The sequence below is a fragment of the Oryctolagus cuniculus genome, chromosome 12 (assembly GCF_051225735.1).
Source record: "Oryctolagus cuniculus isolate XC-2025 breed Fujian yellow rabbit chromosome 12, ASM5122573v1, whole genome shotgun sequence".
Lineage (NCBI taxonomy): Eukaryota > Metazoa > Chordata > Mammalia > Lagomorpha > Leporidae > Oryctolagus > Oryctolagus cuniculus.
This window is the reverse complement of record NC_142878.1, coordinates 57753293-57770383: the sequence shown is the minus strand read 5'-3', so window position 1 is coordinate 57770383 and position 17091 is coordinate 57753293. Positions and strand designations below refer to the sequence as shown.

Sequence of the window (17091 nt, the reverse complement as noted above, 5' to 3'; positions counted from 1 at the left end):
AAGAACAGACAAGGCGGGCCGGTGCCTCTGCTCACTAGGCTAATCCTCCGCCTTGCGGCGCCAGCACACCAGATTCTAGTCCCCGCCGGGGCAGCGGATTCAGTCCCGGTTGCCCCTCTTCCAGGCTAGCTCTCTGCTATGGCCTGGGCGTGCAGTGGAGGATGGCCCAAGTCCTTGGGCCCTGCACCCGCATGGGAGACCAGGAGAAGCACCTGGCTCCCCGCTTCGGATCAGCGCGATGTGCCAGCCACGGTGGCCATTGGATGGTGAACAAACGGCAAAAGAAGACCTTTCTCTCTCTCTCTCTCTGTATCTCACTGTCCACTCTGCCTGTCAAAAGAAAAAAGAAAAAAAAAACAGACAAGCCAGGAGAAGATCTTTTCTGACTTCTTAGTTATAAAGCAAATGTGACTAGTTCACTAGATGCATAGTTTGACTATCATCCACATGTAGTCTGAATTGTTCATGTACCTTAAAAGTACTTAATATGCTTCCACTTTCAGCTTGGCAAGACAGTCTCCCTGAGTAGTTCATTTCCAGTGTAGGTCCAATAAGGATGTGTCGGAGGTAGTAGGCAGAGGGCAGCAGGATGAGCCTGTTTCCATTCATAGAAGTCCAGCAGAAACAGAAAGCTCCAGTCTTTTGAATTATCATTTATATCTATAAAGTATGTGCTTGACAGTGTTTTAGAAGCTTTTAGAGCTTCTCCTGACCCTGGAATATAGACTATGTCTGACATTTGACCAAAGAACTTCATTAACTAATCTTCAGAGAAATCAAGTCTTCAGAGAAATGAGTGATCTAGATAGAAACAGGGGAAGTCATTAATTAGAAATTAGGTTCTACAGATTTGCTGATAGGACTAGGAAATTCAGGAGTGATAATTCCAGTCACTTTTATAACCAAGTCAACACTATCCACAAAATAAAGATAACACTTTACCAATCTACAAGTTATACTAACCTTCATTTTAGATATTGAAATAGCTAGGCCGGCGCCGCGGCTCAATAGGCTAATCCTCCGCCTTGTGGTGCTGGCACACCAGGTTCTAGTCCCGGTCGGGGCACCGGATTCTGTCCTAGTTTCCCCTCCTCCAGGCCAGCTCTCTGCTATCGCCTGGGAGTGCAGTGGAGGATGGCCCAAGTCTTTGGGCCCTGCACCCGCATGGGAGACCAGGAGAAGCACCTGGCTCCTGGCTTCGGATCAGTGCAATGTGCTGGTTGCAGCAGGCCAGCCGCAGCGGCCATTGGAGGGTGAACCAATGGCAAAAAGGAAGACCTTTCTCTCTCTCTCTCTCTCTCTCTCTCTCTCACTATCCACTCTGCCTGCCCCCCCCCCCCCAAATAATAGTTAAAGCTTTGGAGTTGAAAACTTTCTTATGGAATCTCCAAAATGGCATGCATAATGTTTTATTCTGTGATCCAAACTATGCCTCTCTTTGCCTGAGAGGGACTAACACCTTCAAAGGAGTAGTCAAACCTTGGAGACTGATTTTAAAAAGCAATTTCATTGTAAACTTGATCTTTCTAACCCAAAATATCTGACTATTGGTTTTTGTTCTTTTTCTTCTCCTTCTGGCATACCTTGGGAGTGCAGTCACTGAGTGAATCACTGGGTTGCTCTGTCAAGTTCAAGGAAGACAGGAAATCAAATGGGTAAAAGGGTATGGGAGGAGGGAGGCAAGCTAAAATATCAGAGAGGCACAGAATTGTTATTTCACACTAAAAAAATAAAACAAAACAACTCTAGACTTTATGGCCACCAAAACTCTTTGAAATTATGTTTGGGAACAGTAGCAGTGAGTTTATTTTCTTTCCCTAATTTAGAACTGGGGTGGTAATTTAGACATCCATGATGGATTTAGGAGAAAAATCCACAGCCATCTGGGACATAGTAGAGGGGCTGAGAGACTGGAGGGTCTATTAGATACTGGAGTATCTAATAAGGATACTACTCAGCTGTAAAAAATAATGAAATTCTGTCTTTCACACAAAATGAATGCAGTTGGGGACCATAAAGCTTAGTGAAACAAGCCAGTCCCCCAAAGAAAAATATCACATATTTTTCCTGGTTTGTGGTAACTAATATACAGAATACCAAAACATGTGATGTATATGAGTGAAACTGACATTTGAGTTTTATTATTTATAGCCCTTATTTATACTCTTGAGGAAAAGCGGTTTTTCTACTTACTACTTGTTGAATTCTTTATTTACTGGGAGATTAAGCTTTTCAATTTATAAAGTAAGCAGAAAGTATGTCACTGTAAAAATTAAAAGAAAAAATAAGAAAGGGGAGATAGGGTGGGGGCAAGAGAGGGAGGGAGAGAGGGAGGATAGGATGGGAAGTACCATCATGCTCATAAAGGTGTATATATGAAATACATGAAATTTGTTCCTTTTATATAAATAAAAAGTTCGTAAAAAGAAGTGGGTTGGAGTTGGAAAAAACACAAGGAATTCCAGGGGGCTTTTCCAGACTTTAACATAGCCAAAAAAAAAAGGGTCTCTTACAAAGGCCCATCTAAGAATTCCCTCAGGCGCCAGCAAGTCTGGTTTGAGAGCCTAAGACGGCAACTGGGCACCCTCTGCCTCTGTCTTTGTCCTCCTTGGGCAGCAGAATGGAGTTGGAGATAGGGGTGCGAGGGGCTGTGTGAGCGCCCGCCCTTGTGCGCTGCTTTGGCGAAGTGCAGGCACCAAGCATCTGCTCTCGCCGCCTGCCCAAAATAGAACGTCTCATTGTGATGGATTAATCCTTTGGCTCGGATTCTGCCCGGGTCACCAGCTCAGCCTTCTCGAGTGCCGAGGGGAGGGAGAGTACAAGGGATGCTTAACTCATTCAGCACATTCCCTCTTCTGCAGAAGCACCAGGTCCAGTTGCTCAGCCCTTAAGTAGAAACTGAGAGGGGGCTGACAGGTGGCCCCTCAGCCTCCACAAGGGATGGTTGGATTCCTTTGAAATGGCTAATGTGCTTCTGGGGCCAGAGAACCACATTAAGGGAGATCTTTCCTTTCTCTGATCTCTGAACAACCTTTCTGTATTTTAATTTCTTTATCTGTAAAATGGGGAAACTAGAGTCCTTACTTCACAGGACTATTATAATGACTAAATGATGTAATACATATCATGTCCTCAGATCTTCACAAAATAAAAAATATTGCAGCATTCCACTTACATGGGGTACCTAGAGTATTGAATTTGCAGAGGCACAGAATTGTTGCCAGGGCTGGATAGAGGTGGGCAGGAATGGGGGTTAGGATGGATAGTGGTGATGGCTGCACAGCCATGTGAGTGTACTTAATGCTCCAAACTGTACACTTAAAGTGGTTAAGATGGAAAATGTGCATTTTGCCTCAATAAAATACATGCACAAACTGAACCAGGTAAATAATGCGTGCTAAATAGATATTGTTTATTATTCACTTATGAATCATATTACTTCTTTATTTTATAAATATTTTAGTACATATATTTTCCCCTAAAAATCCTCTTGCTTACATATTAGTGTTCCTGTCACATTACTTTACATGGCCATCTGCTCGTTACCTATAGGAAATGAACAAATGAATGTGTTGTATCAGGAAAGAGAATATCAATGTAATTCCATTGACTGCATCTTCCTGATTTACAGAGGTGATAATGTTCTCTACCAGTGGGTCATCCTGAAGACACTTGGCAAGGCAATAACATAGTGATGGCTCTTACTGATTTAATAATTTTCTTTTTTTGAGGGGGTTGGTTCTGAAGCTTAGGTCAGTATGTTCGAGCTGCTCAGGGACTCAGCTTGAGGTCATCCTCTGATTGGAGGATAGTTTGGAGACTGAATCAGAGCAGTAGGTATCCCAAGGATTTGTTTAAACCAACTCCACGATGGCCTTGAATCATTGATTCCAGCCTCCTAAGATGTAACCTGGTTTGGGAGGAAAAGCAGGGAGTTGCATAATCACAGTCCACTAAAATGTTCATAACTTCAGCAGGGATACTTCCCTCACTTCCTTACTGCTTTGTATCATCCCATCCAAAGAGAGCAAGGAGGAGAGAGCCACTTTGTAGTTTTCAGCAAATGTTCCAAACCTAACTGTTGCAAATCTTAAGAGACATTGTAAGAAATGTCCTAGGAATCACCTAAAAGAATTCTTTGGAAAGGTTCCGAAGTGAGTAACTGCATTTATAAGGAAGGAAAAAAAATAAGAAAGATACTGGAGGGAGCAGTTTGGGGCAGAGTGCACCAAAACTCTTAAACCTCACACAATAAGGATCAGACTATTTTTGTGTTGTAATTTTCACAAGCTCATTGGGAGTGTGAGGCTTCATCAGAAAGCAACAGTTCACCTTGTGGGAGACTAAAGTTAATTTTTAGGGACCTTAAACAACCTTTGGTCCTGGCTCAGAAAGCTGGGAAAGAGAAGGAGATGAGTGACACCGGGCAGCAGAAATGAAAAGCCACAAGGCAGAAGATTAAAATGGTGGCTGAAAATGGCAGTAAAGACAAGCCAAAGGCCTGCAGATGGTGAGAGAACATCAAATGCTGCTGGGAAAGCTTAGGGGGACAAAATGCATGTTTAGGCTCAGGCCTGAACCCTCCTGCTGACCCAAATAGCTTCTGCCCCAGACTGAACTCTCATTTCACACACTTTGGTCTTTTACAGTGGGTTTGATTTAAATTCCCAGTTAGCTAGAGATTAGTGATGAGTCACTGTGTATAAAGGGTTTTACCCTTTGGGCCACCTTGGGAAGGCACATTCTGCTGAGTAGGTCCAAATGCAGCGGTGACAAGTCAATTCCTTGTCAGCCAAAGGGCTCCTTTTTGAAGACTCCCCGTGGGGCCTCTACAGGAACAAGGGCAGGGCAGCACATGTCAGAGCTTGGGGTGCAACCTTTACGTGAGTGACTGTGACTTTATCTCTTTGGGATAGGATTACATTTAAAGATGCTGCTCTCACAGGGGTCCTGGACCCATTCAGGCTCTCAAGATTATCTTCATGTGCATACCACACACACACACACACACACACACACAGCACCTGGGACCAGTTTGCAAAGCCAGACCTGGGATTCAACACAGCCTTGTTCCAAAGGAGAATGGAGTTGCCTGCTTGAAATAGCAGCTGCTGCTTTCAGCAGTAGGGCTGAGATACACAGTTCATGTACACATTGCATACAGACAGAACTTGAAATAAAAATGAATTCAAATAAAGGTATGTGACATTCAGGCTAAAATGAGGAGAGGCAGACTGGCTCAGTGCCCAGAGATTCAAGAAGCAGTCCTTTCTAACTTCAACTCTGCTGTTGGTGACCTTGAACAAATCACCTAACCTCTCTGTTCCTCCATTTCTCTAAGTATAAATGAGAAGCTATAATTCAAACCAGCCAATCAGCTACATAAATTGAGAGAGAGAGGATGTTACCAAAAATTTTTAATCTATAGACAAAATGAAAATGTTAAGGAATGCACTAAAGTCTTTCTAGCGACATTTGGGTATACAATGTAATTTCCTCTCTCTATCCCATGCCTTCAGGCTAAGTGCTCTTACTAATTCAAGTTAAGGTACACCCACCCTGAACACTGGGCACTCAAGGCATGCTACTTGACACAGTGACAATTTGTGATGAAAAGAAGCATATGGGGACCTGTGTTGTGGCATGGTAGGCTAAGCCTCTGCCTATGGTGCTGGCATCCCTTATGGACGCCGGTTCGAGTTCTGGCTGCTCCTCTTCTGATCTAGCTCTCTGCTTACAGCCTGAGAAAGCAGTGGAAGATGGCCCAAGTGGTTGGGCCCCTGTACCCACATGGGAAACCTGGCTTCAGATTGGCCCAGCTCTGGCCATTGCAGCCATTTGGGGGAGTGAACCAGCAGATGGAAGACCTTTCTGTCTCTCCCTCTCTCTCTCTGTAATTCTGCCTGTCAAATAAATAAATAAAATCTTGGAAAGAAGGAAGGAAGGAAGGAAGGAAGGAAGGAAGGAAGGAAGGAAGGAAGGAAGGAAGGAAGGAAGAACTTAATGAACCCCAGCCAGCCTTGGGTAAGATATATCCATGCGTAAGTGCTATGTTATCATTCATAGACATATACACTGAAGGTTTCTTATTTTCTCAGGTTTGCTCAAGATTTTTTCTTCTCCATACTCCCACAACTTTCAGTCTCCATATAAAAATTAAAATGTTATCATTTTTATTTCAATCAGATAAGGGCTGACTACTTTGGAGTTGAGATCTGGAGGTATTCATTTATTCTCCATGTGACAGAGACCTAAAATAGTGGTTTCTCTTGAGTTTCATAGAGTACTTAAATGGATTGCAAATTACAAGTCAGCTCTCATTCTCTCCAAAAGTCTGATATGCTTTGAGTGTGTTCTTAATGACTTAATGCTTAGATCTTTGTGAAGATGAGGTGAAAGAGATAGACTGAAGGATATGTGTAATATCTGTGATATAATATCATCAAGGGTGTGGTGAAGGCTGTCACTGGTAGAAATCTCTTACCTGGGTCTAAAAATCAACTTGTTTTTATGCCAAGACCTAGCCTTTTAGTTTAGCTCTCTACAGAGAAACTGATCTGGTACATTTTTGGTTTACTTGGGGTCCATTCTCTAAAACCTAGAGGCTTTGAAAAGATGCGAATTAATTTCACTTTATCCAACACAATTATTCCCATTGACTTGAACATTCTGCATATGTGTTATTTTCTATAGCATTTCATGTCTAACATGGTGACCAGAGATAATAAGCTCTTGACATTTGCCTCTCCATCTCAAACAGAACCTAATTATTCCCTGACACCAGCTTTCCTTGTCAGAAAAGTCCCACAGAGCCTGGAAGCCAGGACATTTTAGCCTTTACAGATTAACAGAGCTGAGGAATTAGATGTGTAGCTTTAAAATAGCTGAGATATCAAACAGAGGTCAATTTTCACATAGGACATTCATGGTGAAGAATCTAGTGAGATACCCACATTGCTTAGAGTCCTTATTTACAGAAAACTAACCATTGCAAAGCTAGGCTGAAGGGAGATCAACCTCGCCTCAGAGGGAGCAGTTGTACAAACATACAAGTGTTTATGTACATGTGCACACATGTGCTCACACATGGCATATGCATCATCTAAACACCTTCTTCAAGCTCATTATACCTTCTAATAGTGACTTACAGAAATTCCCTGAAGACTTGCTGTGGAAAGAGGTTCTGTGCTTACAAAGGTTTCCTTTAGCCAGTTTTACAGATTCATGCCTCACATGGTTGGGGCCGCCCTAGATGGAGTAGGGAAGGGTGTTATGTTAAGAATCCCCTGATTCCCTTTCTGGGACACCTTGCTCCCCTTTTCTCTCTTTTCCTCCAAGGTCATCCTGTTCATGTCATTCTTCCAAATTCCGAGAGGTCTCTTGTGGAATTAGGGCTGATGGCAAGCTGAAGAGGTCATGGCCAGTAAGAGTGAAGGTGTTAACAAGAAACCTATTTGGGAGATATTTATCTGTTAAAAGAAAAGCCTAGATAAGGAGAAATTTAGAGGAAGTATATCATGAATGCTGGGAGGGTAGGGGTCTTAGTAGGATGGCGGTGGGATAAAAGAGGGGTATGATTATTTTGGAAGGAGGGCCATTTTCCTGATGTCCTTAAAAACATTCTAACTATGTCATTATCTATGCTTTTCACTTACAAATTCACTGGTTGGTCATTCAAACAAAAGGCAATTTTCGCCGGCGTCACGGCTCAATAGGCTAATCCTCCACCTAGAGGCGCCAGCACACCGGATTCTGTCCTGTTGCCCCTCTTCCAGGCCAGCTCTCTGCTGTGGCCCGGGAAGGCAGTGGAGGATGGCCCAAGTGTTTGGACCCTGCACCTCATGGGAGACCAGGAGAAGCACCTGGCTCCTGCCATCGGATCAGTGCGATGTGCCGGCCGCAGCGCGCCAGCTGTGGTGGCCATTAGGGGGTGAACCAACGGCAAAAAGGAAGTACTTTGTCTCTGTCTCTCTCTCTCACTATCCACTCTGCCTGTCAAAAAAAAAAAAAAAAAAAAAGGCAATTTTGGTGTTTAAAACTAGGTTCAGTTCTGTATAATTTCACTCTTCCCAGAAATTGTTCCTAAACCCCAAAGCATGCTTATTGGTAAATACTGGACATACTCTTAGCAACAGACTATCTGGTAAAGCTGTCCAGAGTTTCTAGGACTTCTGGCTTGCCACCCCATTTCTGTTGTTTAACTCTTCTCTAACACTACTCTCCACCAGGAAACTCACCTGGCCCTGCCTGTCACATTCCTGCTCCCCTGGGCAATCTAAATCAAGGGGAAATGTAGGATCTGCACGCGAGAACATCCACTACACATGGGACTGCAGGTTCCTGTCTTGCTCTGAAAGACATGGGCACTGCATGGTCACCAGGCATGGCTGAAGGGCAGCAAACACCATGTACTTTCCAATCTCTGTCCAAGCAGTCCTGGCAGCTGGACAGGACAGAGATGGCTGGAGGCATTGAGGGCACGTCTGCCTGTGACCAGCTCTGAGCCTCTTGAGCCATGGAAACAATTCAATCATGAAGGAAACGTGTCACTTCACACACATATGGCTTCCCTCCCCCAATTACAAAGAGCATAGTCCTTAGAAATGACCATCATACACACTCACCTTTTCAATTACAGCTGCTTTTCATATTTAGTCAGTCCAGAGGGAGGATGGGAAAGTGCTAGGTTTAAGGAACAAATTAATTCCCATTGCTGATCATGTTTTAAGCACAGTTGGTCTATAAAAATGATGACCAATCCTCAGGCTCTCACTGGAGATGTTTTGGTGGACCCAGACTTCTATACCTTCCTAGTAGTTTACTTCAAACTCTTTGACCCAGGAGTCCTTCTTTGAATGACCTCAAGCAATTTCCACGGGTTATTTCTGATGGATTAACTGTTTAGTTAATCTGTTTATCCTTCACTTTCCTTCCCACATAACTGGTCTTTCTCTAATGCCACTGAGATGACAGAACTTTAAGATCACGGATTGCCTTACTGTTTCTTGGTTAGAAAGCATTTTCATGAAGTTCCATAAGTCAGAGTTCAAGGAGCCAAGAATTCTGGTTTGGCCTCTGTCCTTCCACATGATTTGAGAAAACCTCTTCCACCTTTCTCTGACTCAGCTTCCCCAAGTCTGAGATGAGGGTATTATCTGTCTCTATCTCTCAGGACTGCTGTCAGATAGGGAGAGAAAGAAGCTTGGAAGTGCTGAGGATGACACTAATGTTCTAAAGATGAGATGCACTGCTAGGGGAAAATCACTTTGGTTGGGAGACGCAGGCAGTGGCTTTAATATCACTTCTGTAGCCTTTTCTAAGGCAAGAAAGATCAAGCAGCCTGGACTTGGGTGTGGTGTGAAAGCATTCTTGCATCACACGGATTATATTGCCAGTGCGTTCATCATCACAAGATTCCCAACACCTGGTGGAGAAAGTGTTCATAAGCACTTGCTGAATAATTGACAACCTGACTGAAAACACCCTTTCTGGGATTTGAGTGCAGTACTCTTTATACAGTAGACACTCAATAAATGATTGCTTGATTTTGTGCTGTTATAGTCAACTTATCTTTGCACAGTATTTGGAGCTTGCTGTCAATGCATCAGCATGTCATTGTCCTGAAGATGAATGAGGGGTGGTGCTCAGGCACCCACACCAGCTCCCTATTGGCAGAGGCTAGAGATATCCATCATATGTAATGAAAGGTAGTGGCATTGTGTGGCTTTGCTCGGAAAGCCCAAGAGACCCAGGAAGTTACTAAGAAGTAATTATTGACTTTATAGAACAAAAGAATACCTTCTTTCAACTATTATGTTGCCAATAAGTCTGACATAGCTATATCTAGTTATACCAAGTCAAGACCCTCACTGAGAACCCACTCTCAGTATTTATTCAAAAGGCCAGAACTACCTTTATATTGGTTTCTAAGTCTTTCTACAGGCGGCTCATTGAGGGAACACATTTTATTTACTGCATAGCTCCAGGTTCCCACAGCACCAGCAGGGGTGGGGGTTGTAGGTCCCCAAACTTTGCTATGCTTTTGGTCCTCTCTCATACACAAGTTGTCACATGTGTATGACTGATATCGTATCAAGAAAGTCCTTTTGCATGGGTTATTTCATGTCCATATGGGATTGCAAGTTTAGTCATTTTGTATCTATCTTGTTTTAATTTGACAAAAATCTGTTGTATGGAAATTAATATTAAAGAAGTAATTTTTCTGCTTGTTGACAAAGTCATCAGCCTCAGTTAAGGTGAGTGATAATTGATCATAGGAGTAGGGAAAGGGTGGACAGAAAAGTCTCCAAGTTAAAGGACTTGATCAACAAATGAAGGGGTAAAAATAACATTGAAATTGTGAGGGAAGGCAATGGAAAATTAGGGCTGGATTCACATAAAGTGATGTGCACCTGAATGTGATGATTTCTGAAAAGCTTAAGAATTTTAGTTTTAACCAGCAGTCCATTGGGATAAATATTTTATAAGCCTCTTAAGGAGGCTACACAAAGACTAGCCCTCTTTCCATCAAGGTAGCACAGTTCGCCTTCATCTCTGAGTTGAAATGGGTTTAAAGTCTAGTTTGTAAATGCTTCATGGGAACAATAAAAATCAAATTATTGAAATAATTACGTATTTCCAAAATCCCCTCCCACCCTCACTGTTCCATCTGCTAAATGTGCTCAGGGCATTGTACAGTTCAGCATTTAGAGGGGAAAATGACCTTCCCCCAGGTTGGAAAACCTTGCGCTGTGACCTGATGAGAACATTGTCTTCAGACCTGAAAGCCAGGAACTCCTTCTCTGCTGGGCTCTGATGTTCTCGTGATGTCTGTGGACCAGCTTGGCTCTCCCACTCCTGTGCAGTTCTTCACATGTAGTAGCCCATCAACGATCAAATCATATCCACTTTACATATGTGCCTGCACAATACAGAGGATTCTGAAAACTCCATCTGAATATCATTCTCATTACTGTTATTACATCTCGCATGCTGAAATTAGACAGGCTTCCCTGTCTCTCTGTTGAACTTATCAGTAAGTTCCTATGGGAGACAAGTGCTTTTCCTGACATCTTACACTCTGTTCTTCTTTCTTCCCATTCCCTCCACATTAATGAGTTCTAGCCCCTGCCAGTTTAGGCCTAGGTGCTTAGAGCATCTTCCTCATCTGTCTCCCTGCCTCTAGCTTCTATCCCCCAAAGCCAGCCTAAAAACCTTTTCTATCATCCTCCTCAGTGTGTACTTCTTTTTATCTTATGCTCCTCTCTTAGAGAATCTTTGATGACTCGAAGCCTAACTCCTGATTCTAACATTTAGAAGTCTTTCCAGTAAGTTCCCAATTTCCCCTTCTAGACTCATGTCTATGTCCAGCTCACTTATACTTCACACTCCTGTCAAACAGAGATACTTGAATTTCCAAATACTAATTATACGTTCCTGTCCACAGACCTAATTCCCAACTCCATTCGCACCCTCTCAAGTCCTCAGCAGTCAAGACAAGCTTCCTGGTTGCCCCCTCAGCTATAAGTGAGCACTCCCTAACCCATATTGGATGCTTTGCTTTTTTTTTTTTTTAAGATTTATTTTCTTTATTTGAAAGGCAGTTACACACACACACACAGAGTGGATGCTTTCCTATTGGACCATTAAGGCATAACTTACACAAATATTACAGATTCATTGGGAAAAATTTTAAATGAAACATAAAATAAAATCCATTCATCACCCCATCCCTTAAAGATAACCTTATCTCAGCAGAACACCTCGTTATGTTCACTTGAGACTCTTTTCTTTAGAAAGTCAGAGTTATGTGCTCACTTTAGCAGCATGTATACTAAAACTGGAATGATGCAGAGATTAGCATGGCCTCTACACAAGGATCACACACAAATACCTGAAATGGTCCATATTTTTCTTTGGCAGCTGTACTGAGTCTGGATGTTACTTTGTAAAGATCTTTAATAAAATCTTGTACAAAGACACACACACAGAAAGTCAGAGTTACAGAGGGAGAGAGGAGAGATAGAGAGGGAGGAAGAGAGAGAGAGAGATGTTCTATTCTCTGGTTCACTCCCCAGATGGCTGCAGTGGCCAGATGTGGGCCAGGCCAAAGCCAGGAGTCAGGAGCTTCATCTGGGTCTCGCACATGGGTGCAGGGGCCCAAGCATTTGGGTCATCTTCTGCTGCTTTTCTGGAGTTGTACTGGAAGTGGAGCAGCCAGGACTTGAACCAGCACCCAGATGAGATGCTGGCATTGCAGGTGGCAGCTTTATCCACTATGCCACAAAGCCACGCCCACATACTTTCTTCACATACATATACTAGTACACACACATTTTGTATTTCATATTACCTCATTGGCCATGCTTGTGTGCGGTTTTGAGTTCTTGTGATCCCACATGGCACTAAGTTCAGAGTTGTACTGAGTACAGTTCTGTAAATGTTAAAAAAAAAAAGACTGAAAAATACACTTCTCTAAACATGTTGGGGAACTCTCAACAAATGTTACCCAGAGAAAAAGTAATGGGTTGTCAAATAAATCTATTTCTTGAATAATTGTTATTAATTAATTGTGATGAACTGCTCAGGTTTTGAAACTTGTATGGTCAGGGGAGCCAATAAGCTAGGCCAAATAGTACCTAGTAGATTTGCATAAAGATGTGATCTACAATAAAGAAGAGACACTCACTCTTAACAAAAGTGGGGAAGATATGGAAAATGTAGGGTCTGGGTGGGAGTATGGTCTGGAAATTTCTGATCTTAGTCCAGCTCTTAGGTGCACAAATAAGGATGCAAACTCCTATTTAAAGATATTCCACAATTCCCAGTGAAATATATGATTTGTAGGTGAGAAATTAAGGGTTGTGGATAGCTCAATGCTCACATTTTTAAAAGTACCTACATGGCTTTCGGACTGCTCTTTTCTTGTACCCTTGGAAGTCTTTTCCTTGGCTTATCTCTAAAGGAAATGTCAATATCTTATTTTTTAATGGAAGTTAATGTGGTTGCTGGGTGCTTATTCAGAAAATATCTTCATAGGAGTGGAATTCGAGAGCCAAGCTGCCCGGTTCAATTTTTCAGATGACTTATGTGAGAGCTAAACTGACCTGAGGGAGCAAGGTGTAAGGCTGTTAGGTGAGATGTGGCCTTGGCATTGGGCTGGATGGGTGAATAAGGCTGTCACTTCCCTTTCTGAGAGCTGTGGGAAAAGGAAAGAAATGTTGCTCGCAGGACCACTGTAAGCATTTATTAGGAAAAAGGAGAAGACTAGAGTGGAATTGTTTGATGTCTGGCAAGGCAAATTAAAAAGGAAGACCTGAGACTCTCGACCTGTGAAGATGCTTATAGTTGCTGTTACTGTCTTGCTGTTGTTACTGTGCTTTTCTGTTTCAAAAATAATACTTCAAAAAAGAAAAAACCAGCTCAAAGAGAGTGCAGAGAAAAAAAGATCAATTTTGAGTTATTAAAATTCTGTGTTGAGAAGAGGGAGAATGAACTGTCACAAAGGGAAGCTTATTGTTGCCTGTAGGTCTAGGATGTTCTATTTTTTTTTAAGAATTTTCATTTTACTGCCTTTTAAATCAAAAGATAACATGGCATAAATAAGAAAAAAAAGAGATTGCTTAGGTTGGGGAGCTTACAGAAATTATGCAAAAGTACAGTTGTGCAGTAATGAGTTGTTTATAGATCAGTAAGTTCTAGTTCATGTGTAACTCTTATTCATTGCCAATCATATTTTTATGTTATTTCTGTGAGTATAATTCACTTTCATAATTAACACAAAACATCACTTACATAAATTTGTGGTGACAAAAGCTGATGTGAAGATTAAATAAAGGATGGACATATTTCCTTTCTCCACTTGGATTACACTTCCTTCCAGTTATTATGTGGTTATGAGACCTCTAACCTGTTACCTAAACTGATGTCATGGATAGAAGATGGACTCCATTTCAAATTGTGGATACTATCTTCTGACTAAGAAAGGACTGAATAGGCATATCTTCTGTGCTATCTGAATTAAGTAAAGACATCCAATTTCAGTTGCTCTGAATTGTCTTCATTTAAAGTTTTGCCTATTGCCATACATAAAAAGATCCTGTGATAGTATCATGTGGGTTGTGATCATAGATATGTTAGTGTTATGCATCCTTGTCTATAAAATGGGAATATAAAGATTGATGCAACTCAGATAAATAAAATTTATCTTCTTATGGGTCTTGGGAAATTCATTTTGTTGCTTTTATAACTATATCTTATAGAGACATTATTTTTTAAAAATTCTGGAAGTGTTAAGAAAAGTTCAAAATAACCAAAGGGGAAACATTCATTTCTTCTTTTGGGAGACACACTCTAGTATTGGTGATTTCTTGGAAAAATCAAAGTAAATCTAAGTGAGTCTCAGCTATAGGGACTGGGCTGTTGACTTAGAACAATTCTGTGAAGCCTTGGCATATGCTATGGGAAATCATAATTGATGCATTTGCCCAGGTCAGTCAGTTCCTGTCAAGGAATATTATTGTTTTTTCTAAGAAGAGAAGGTGGGAAGTTGTCTCCAAGATGAGTTTTCCTTCTCTGAGGTATTTTAGGGAAGATGCTGAGATTCATGGAAAATAGTTCACAAAATGACACTCTGTTTTCATTTGTCAGCCTCCAATTTTTTTAACTGCTTTCTTCAAGACACTGTATTTAGTATTATTATTTGTATTGTGGTTGAAAATTATGGTAATTCCTGGACTGAGGGATTTTTGTTTGTCTTTTCTTTTTTTGTAATTTAAAAAATTTCCCTGTTTTTCTATGTCTCAATTTTCCCATGTCTTGTATGATGTCAGGCAGGGAAAGAAGGAGCCAGAAGTATGAGACTATGAAATTAATTCTACAGGTAGATGACATGATTGCCATGGGAAAGTTATTTTGATTAGGAGACATGGATTATGGCTGTACTCTCTAATATACAGCTCCTTCTAAGATCAAGAGGGATCAAGCAGCCTGCACTTGAATGTGGTGCAAAGGCGATGTTTTATTATACAAGCTGTACTGCTGGTATAGTGACTGTTATTTTCTTCATCACAGGATAACCAACATGTGACAGATGTTTAGTAAATATCTGTTGAATAATTAACTAACTGAATGAATGAAAATATCTGTAAAAGTTAAAACAGGGCCAGCACTGTGGTGTAGTAGGTTAAGCCTCCGCCTGTGGCGCTGGCATCCCATGTAGGTGCCAGCTGCTCTCTTTCTGATCCAGTTTCTTGCTGATGGCCTGGGAACACAAGAAAAAGCACTGGAAGATGGTCCAAGTTCTTGGGCCCCTGCACCCATGGGGGAGACCCAGAAGAAGCTCCTGGTTCCTGGCTGTGGATTGGCCCAGCTCCAGCCATTGCAGTCATTTGAGGAGTGAACCAGCGGAACAAAGAACTCCTTCCCTGTCTCTGTCTGTCTGTAACTCTGCCTCTCAGATAAATAAATAAATCTTTAAAAGAAAAAAACTAAAGTATCATGATTTTTAAAAAAAAGTTAAAGCATGATTTGGCTTCCCATACTAATGCAGCTATTCAAACTTCAAAGTCTTATGATATTGGTTAATGGATTAATGTTAATGTTGATGGATTATGGGTGGAGGTTTGGTCCATTTAGAGTGTCTGAAGGTGGGACTTTTGAGAAATGATTAGATTAGGTTAGATGGGTAGGTTGGAAGCCTGTGATTGGATCATGATAACTTCATAGAGAAACATACAGATGTTGAGAATGAACATGCCTCTTGTCTCTTTCCTGGCTCATCATGTGCTCCTCGCTCCATATGTATTCCCCCAATGTCATCTTCCTTCCACACCAGATGACTGACCCATGGAGTCAACCTCATCTTGGACTATGATCCTCCTATATTATAAGCCAAAATCAACCACTTCCTTCCTAAGTAGCTCCTCTCAAGTATTTTAGTTGAAGTAACAAAAGGCTGAATAATGTAATACCCTTTCCTGGACTTCCATCAAAGTGCCCTAGATATAGTGAGCATTGAATAAATGGTTGATGATGTGCTATTTATGTTCTTTTTTTAAAAAAAATATTTATTTACTATTTATTTGGAAGGCAGAGTTAGAGAGAGAGAGAGAGAGAGAGAGAGAGAGAGAGAGAATATCTTCCATCAGCTGGTTCACTCACCAAAGGGCCACAATGATCAGGGCTGTGCCATGCTGAAGCCAAGAGCCTGGAGCTTCTTCCAGGCATCCCATATGGGTACAGGGACCTAAGCACTTGGGCCATCCTCTGCTGCTTTCCCAGGCACATTAGCAGTGAGCTGGATAAGAAGTGCAGGAGGGCCGGTGCCGCGGCTCACTGGGCTAATCCTCCGCCTAGCGGCGCCGGCACACCGGGTTCTAGTCCCGGTTGGGGCACCGGATTCTGTCCCGGTTGCCCCTCTTCCAGGCCAGCTCTCTGCTGTGGCCAGGGAGTGCAGTGGAGGATGGCCCAGGTGCTTGGGCCCTGCACCCCATGGGAGACCAGGAAAAGCACCTGGCTCCTGGCTCCTGCCATCGGATCAGCGCGGTGCGCCGGCCGCAGCGCGCCGGCCGCGGCGGCCATTGGAGGGTGAACCAACGGCAAAGGAAGACCTTTCTCTCTGTCTCTCTCTCACTGTCCACTCTGCCTGTCAAAAAAAAAAAAAAAAAAAAAAAAAAGAAGTGCAGGAGCCAGGTCTCAAACCAGTGCCCCTATGAGATGCCAGCGTTTCAGGCAGTGGCTTAACCCACTACCCCACAATGCCAGCAAAATCATTCTATGTATTCCAACCCACCTGACAAACAGAATCAGAGAGTGATGATGACAGCCTTGGGATTGCATTGTCCTTTAGATGAACAAAGAATGGTGCCCAGAGCTACCCACAAGCATCCTATTATCAGCAATGAGGGTACAGATACATATGTATTGCAATGATAAGTAGTGGCATTCTGCAGCTTCTCTTGGAAATGGTGAAAGGCATGGTCACTAGCTTCTTCCTCCTCTTCCTTATTTTAAAGCTTGGGCTTTTGAATGAAGAGCTCTGTTGAAAAGTGCATAACTAGGAGACAGCCAGAATGAATTAGTCCTGATGAA

The 17091-nt window shown here is 42.2% G+C and overlaps 1 long non-coding RNA gene and 1 other non-coding gene across 19 annotated transcripts in view; one reads left to right on the top strand and one right to left on the bottom strand.

Moving 5' to 3' along the window:
- Positions 1–17091, bottom strand: part of LOC103351145 (uncharacterized) — a 271397-nt gene that overhangs the window by 114734 nt on the left and 139572 nt on the right. For 4 of the 18 annotated variants that reach the window (XR_016217521.1, XR_016217522.1, XR_016217523.1 and 1 more), the window contains 2 exons: positions 12353–12433; positions 10781–10921 (listed from right to left, as the gene is read on the bottom strand). The exons of 13 other annotated variants lie outside the window; for them this stretch is intronic. This is a non-coding gene — a long non-coding RNA (uncharacterized LOC103351145). Of the gene's footprint in view, positions 1–10780; positions 10922–12352; positions 12434–17091 lie in introns of those variants that run through there. One more of the 18 variants, XR_016217510.1, reaches the window with a different exon arrangement.
- Positions 11810–11913, top strand: LOC127483882 (U6 spliceosomal RNA). Its single transcript, XR_007910674.1, has one exon. It is a non-coding gene; the product is annotated as a U6 spliceosomal RNA (small nuclear RNA).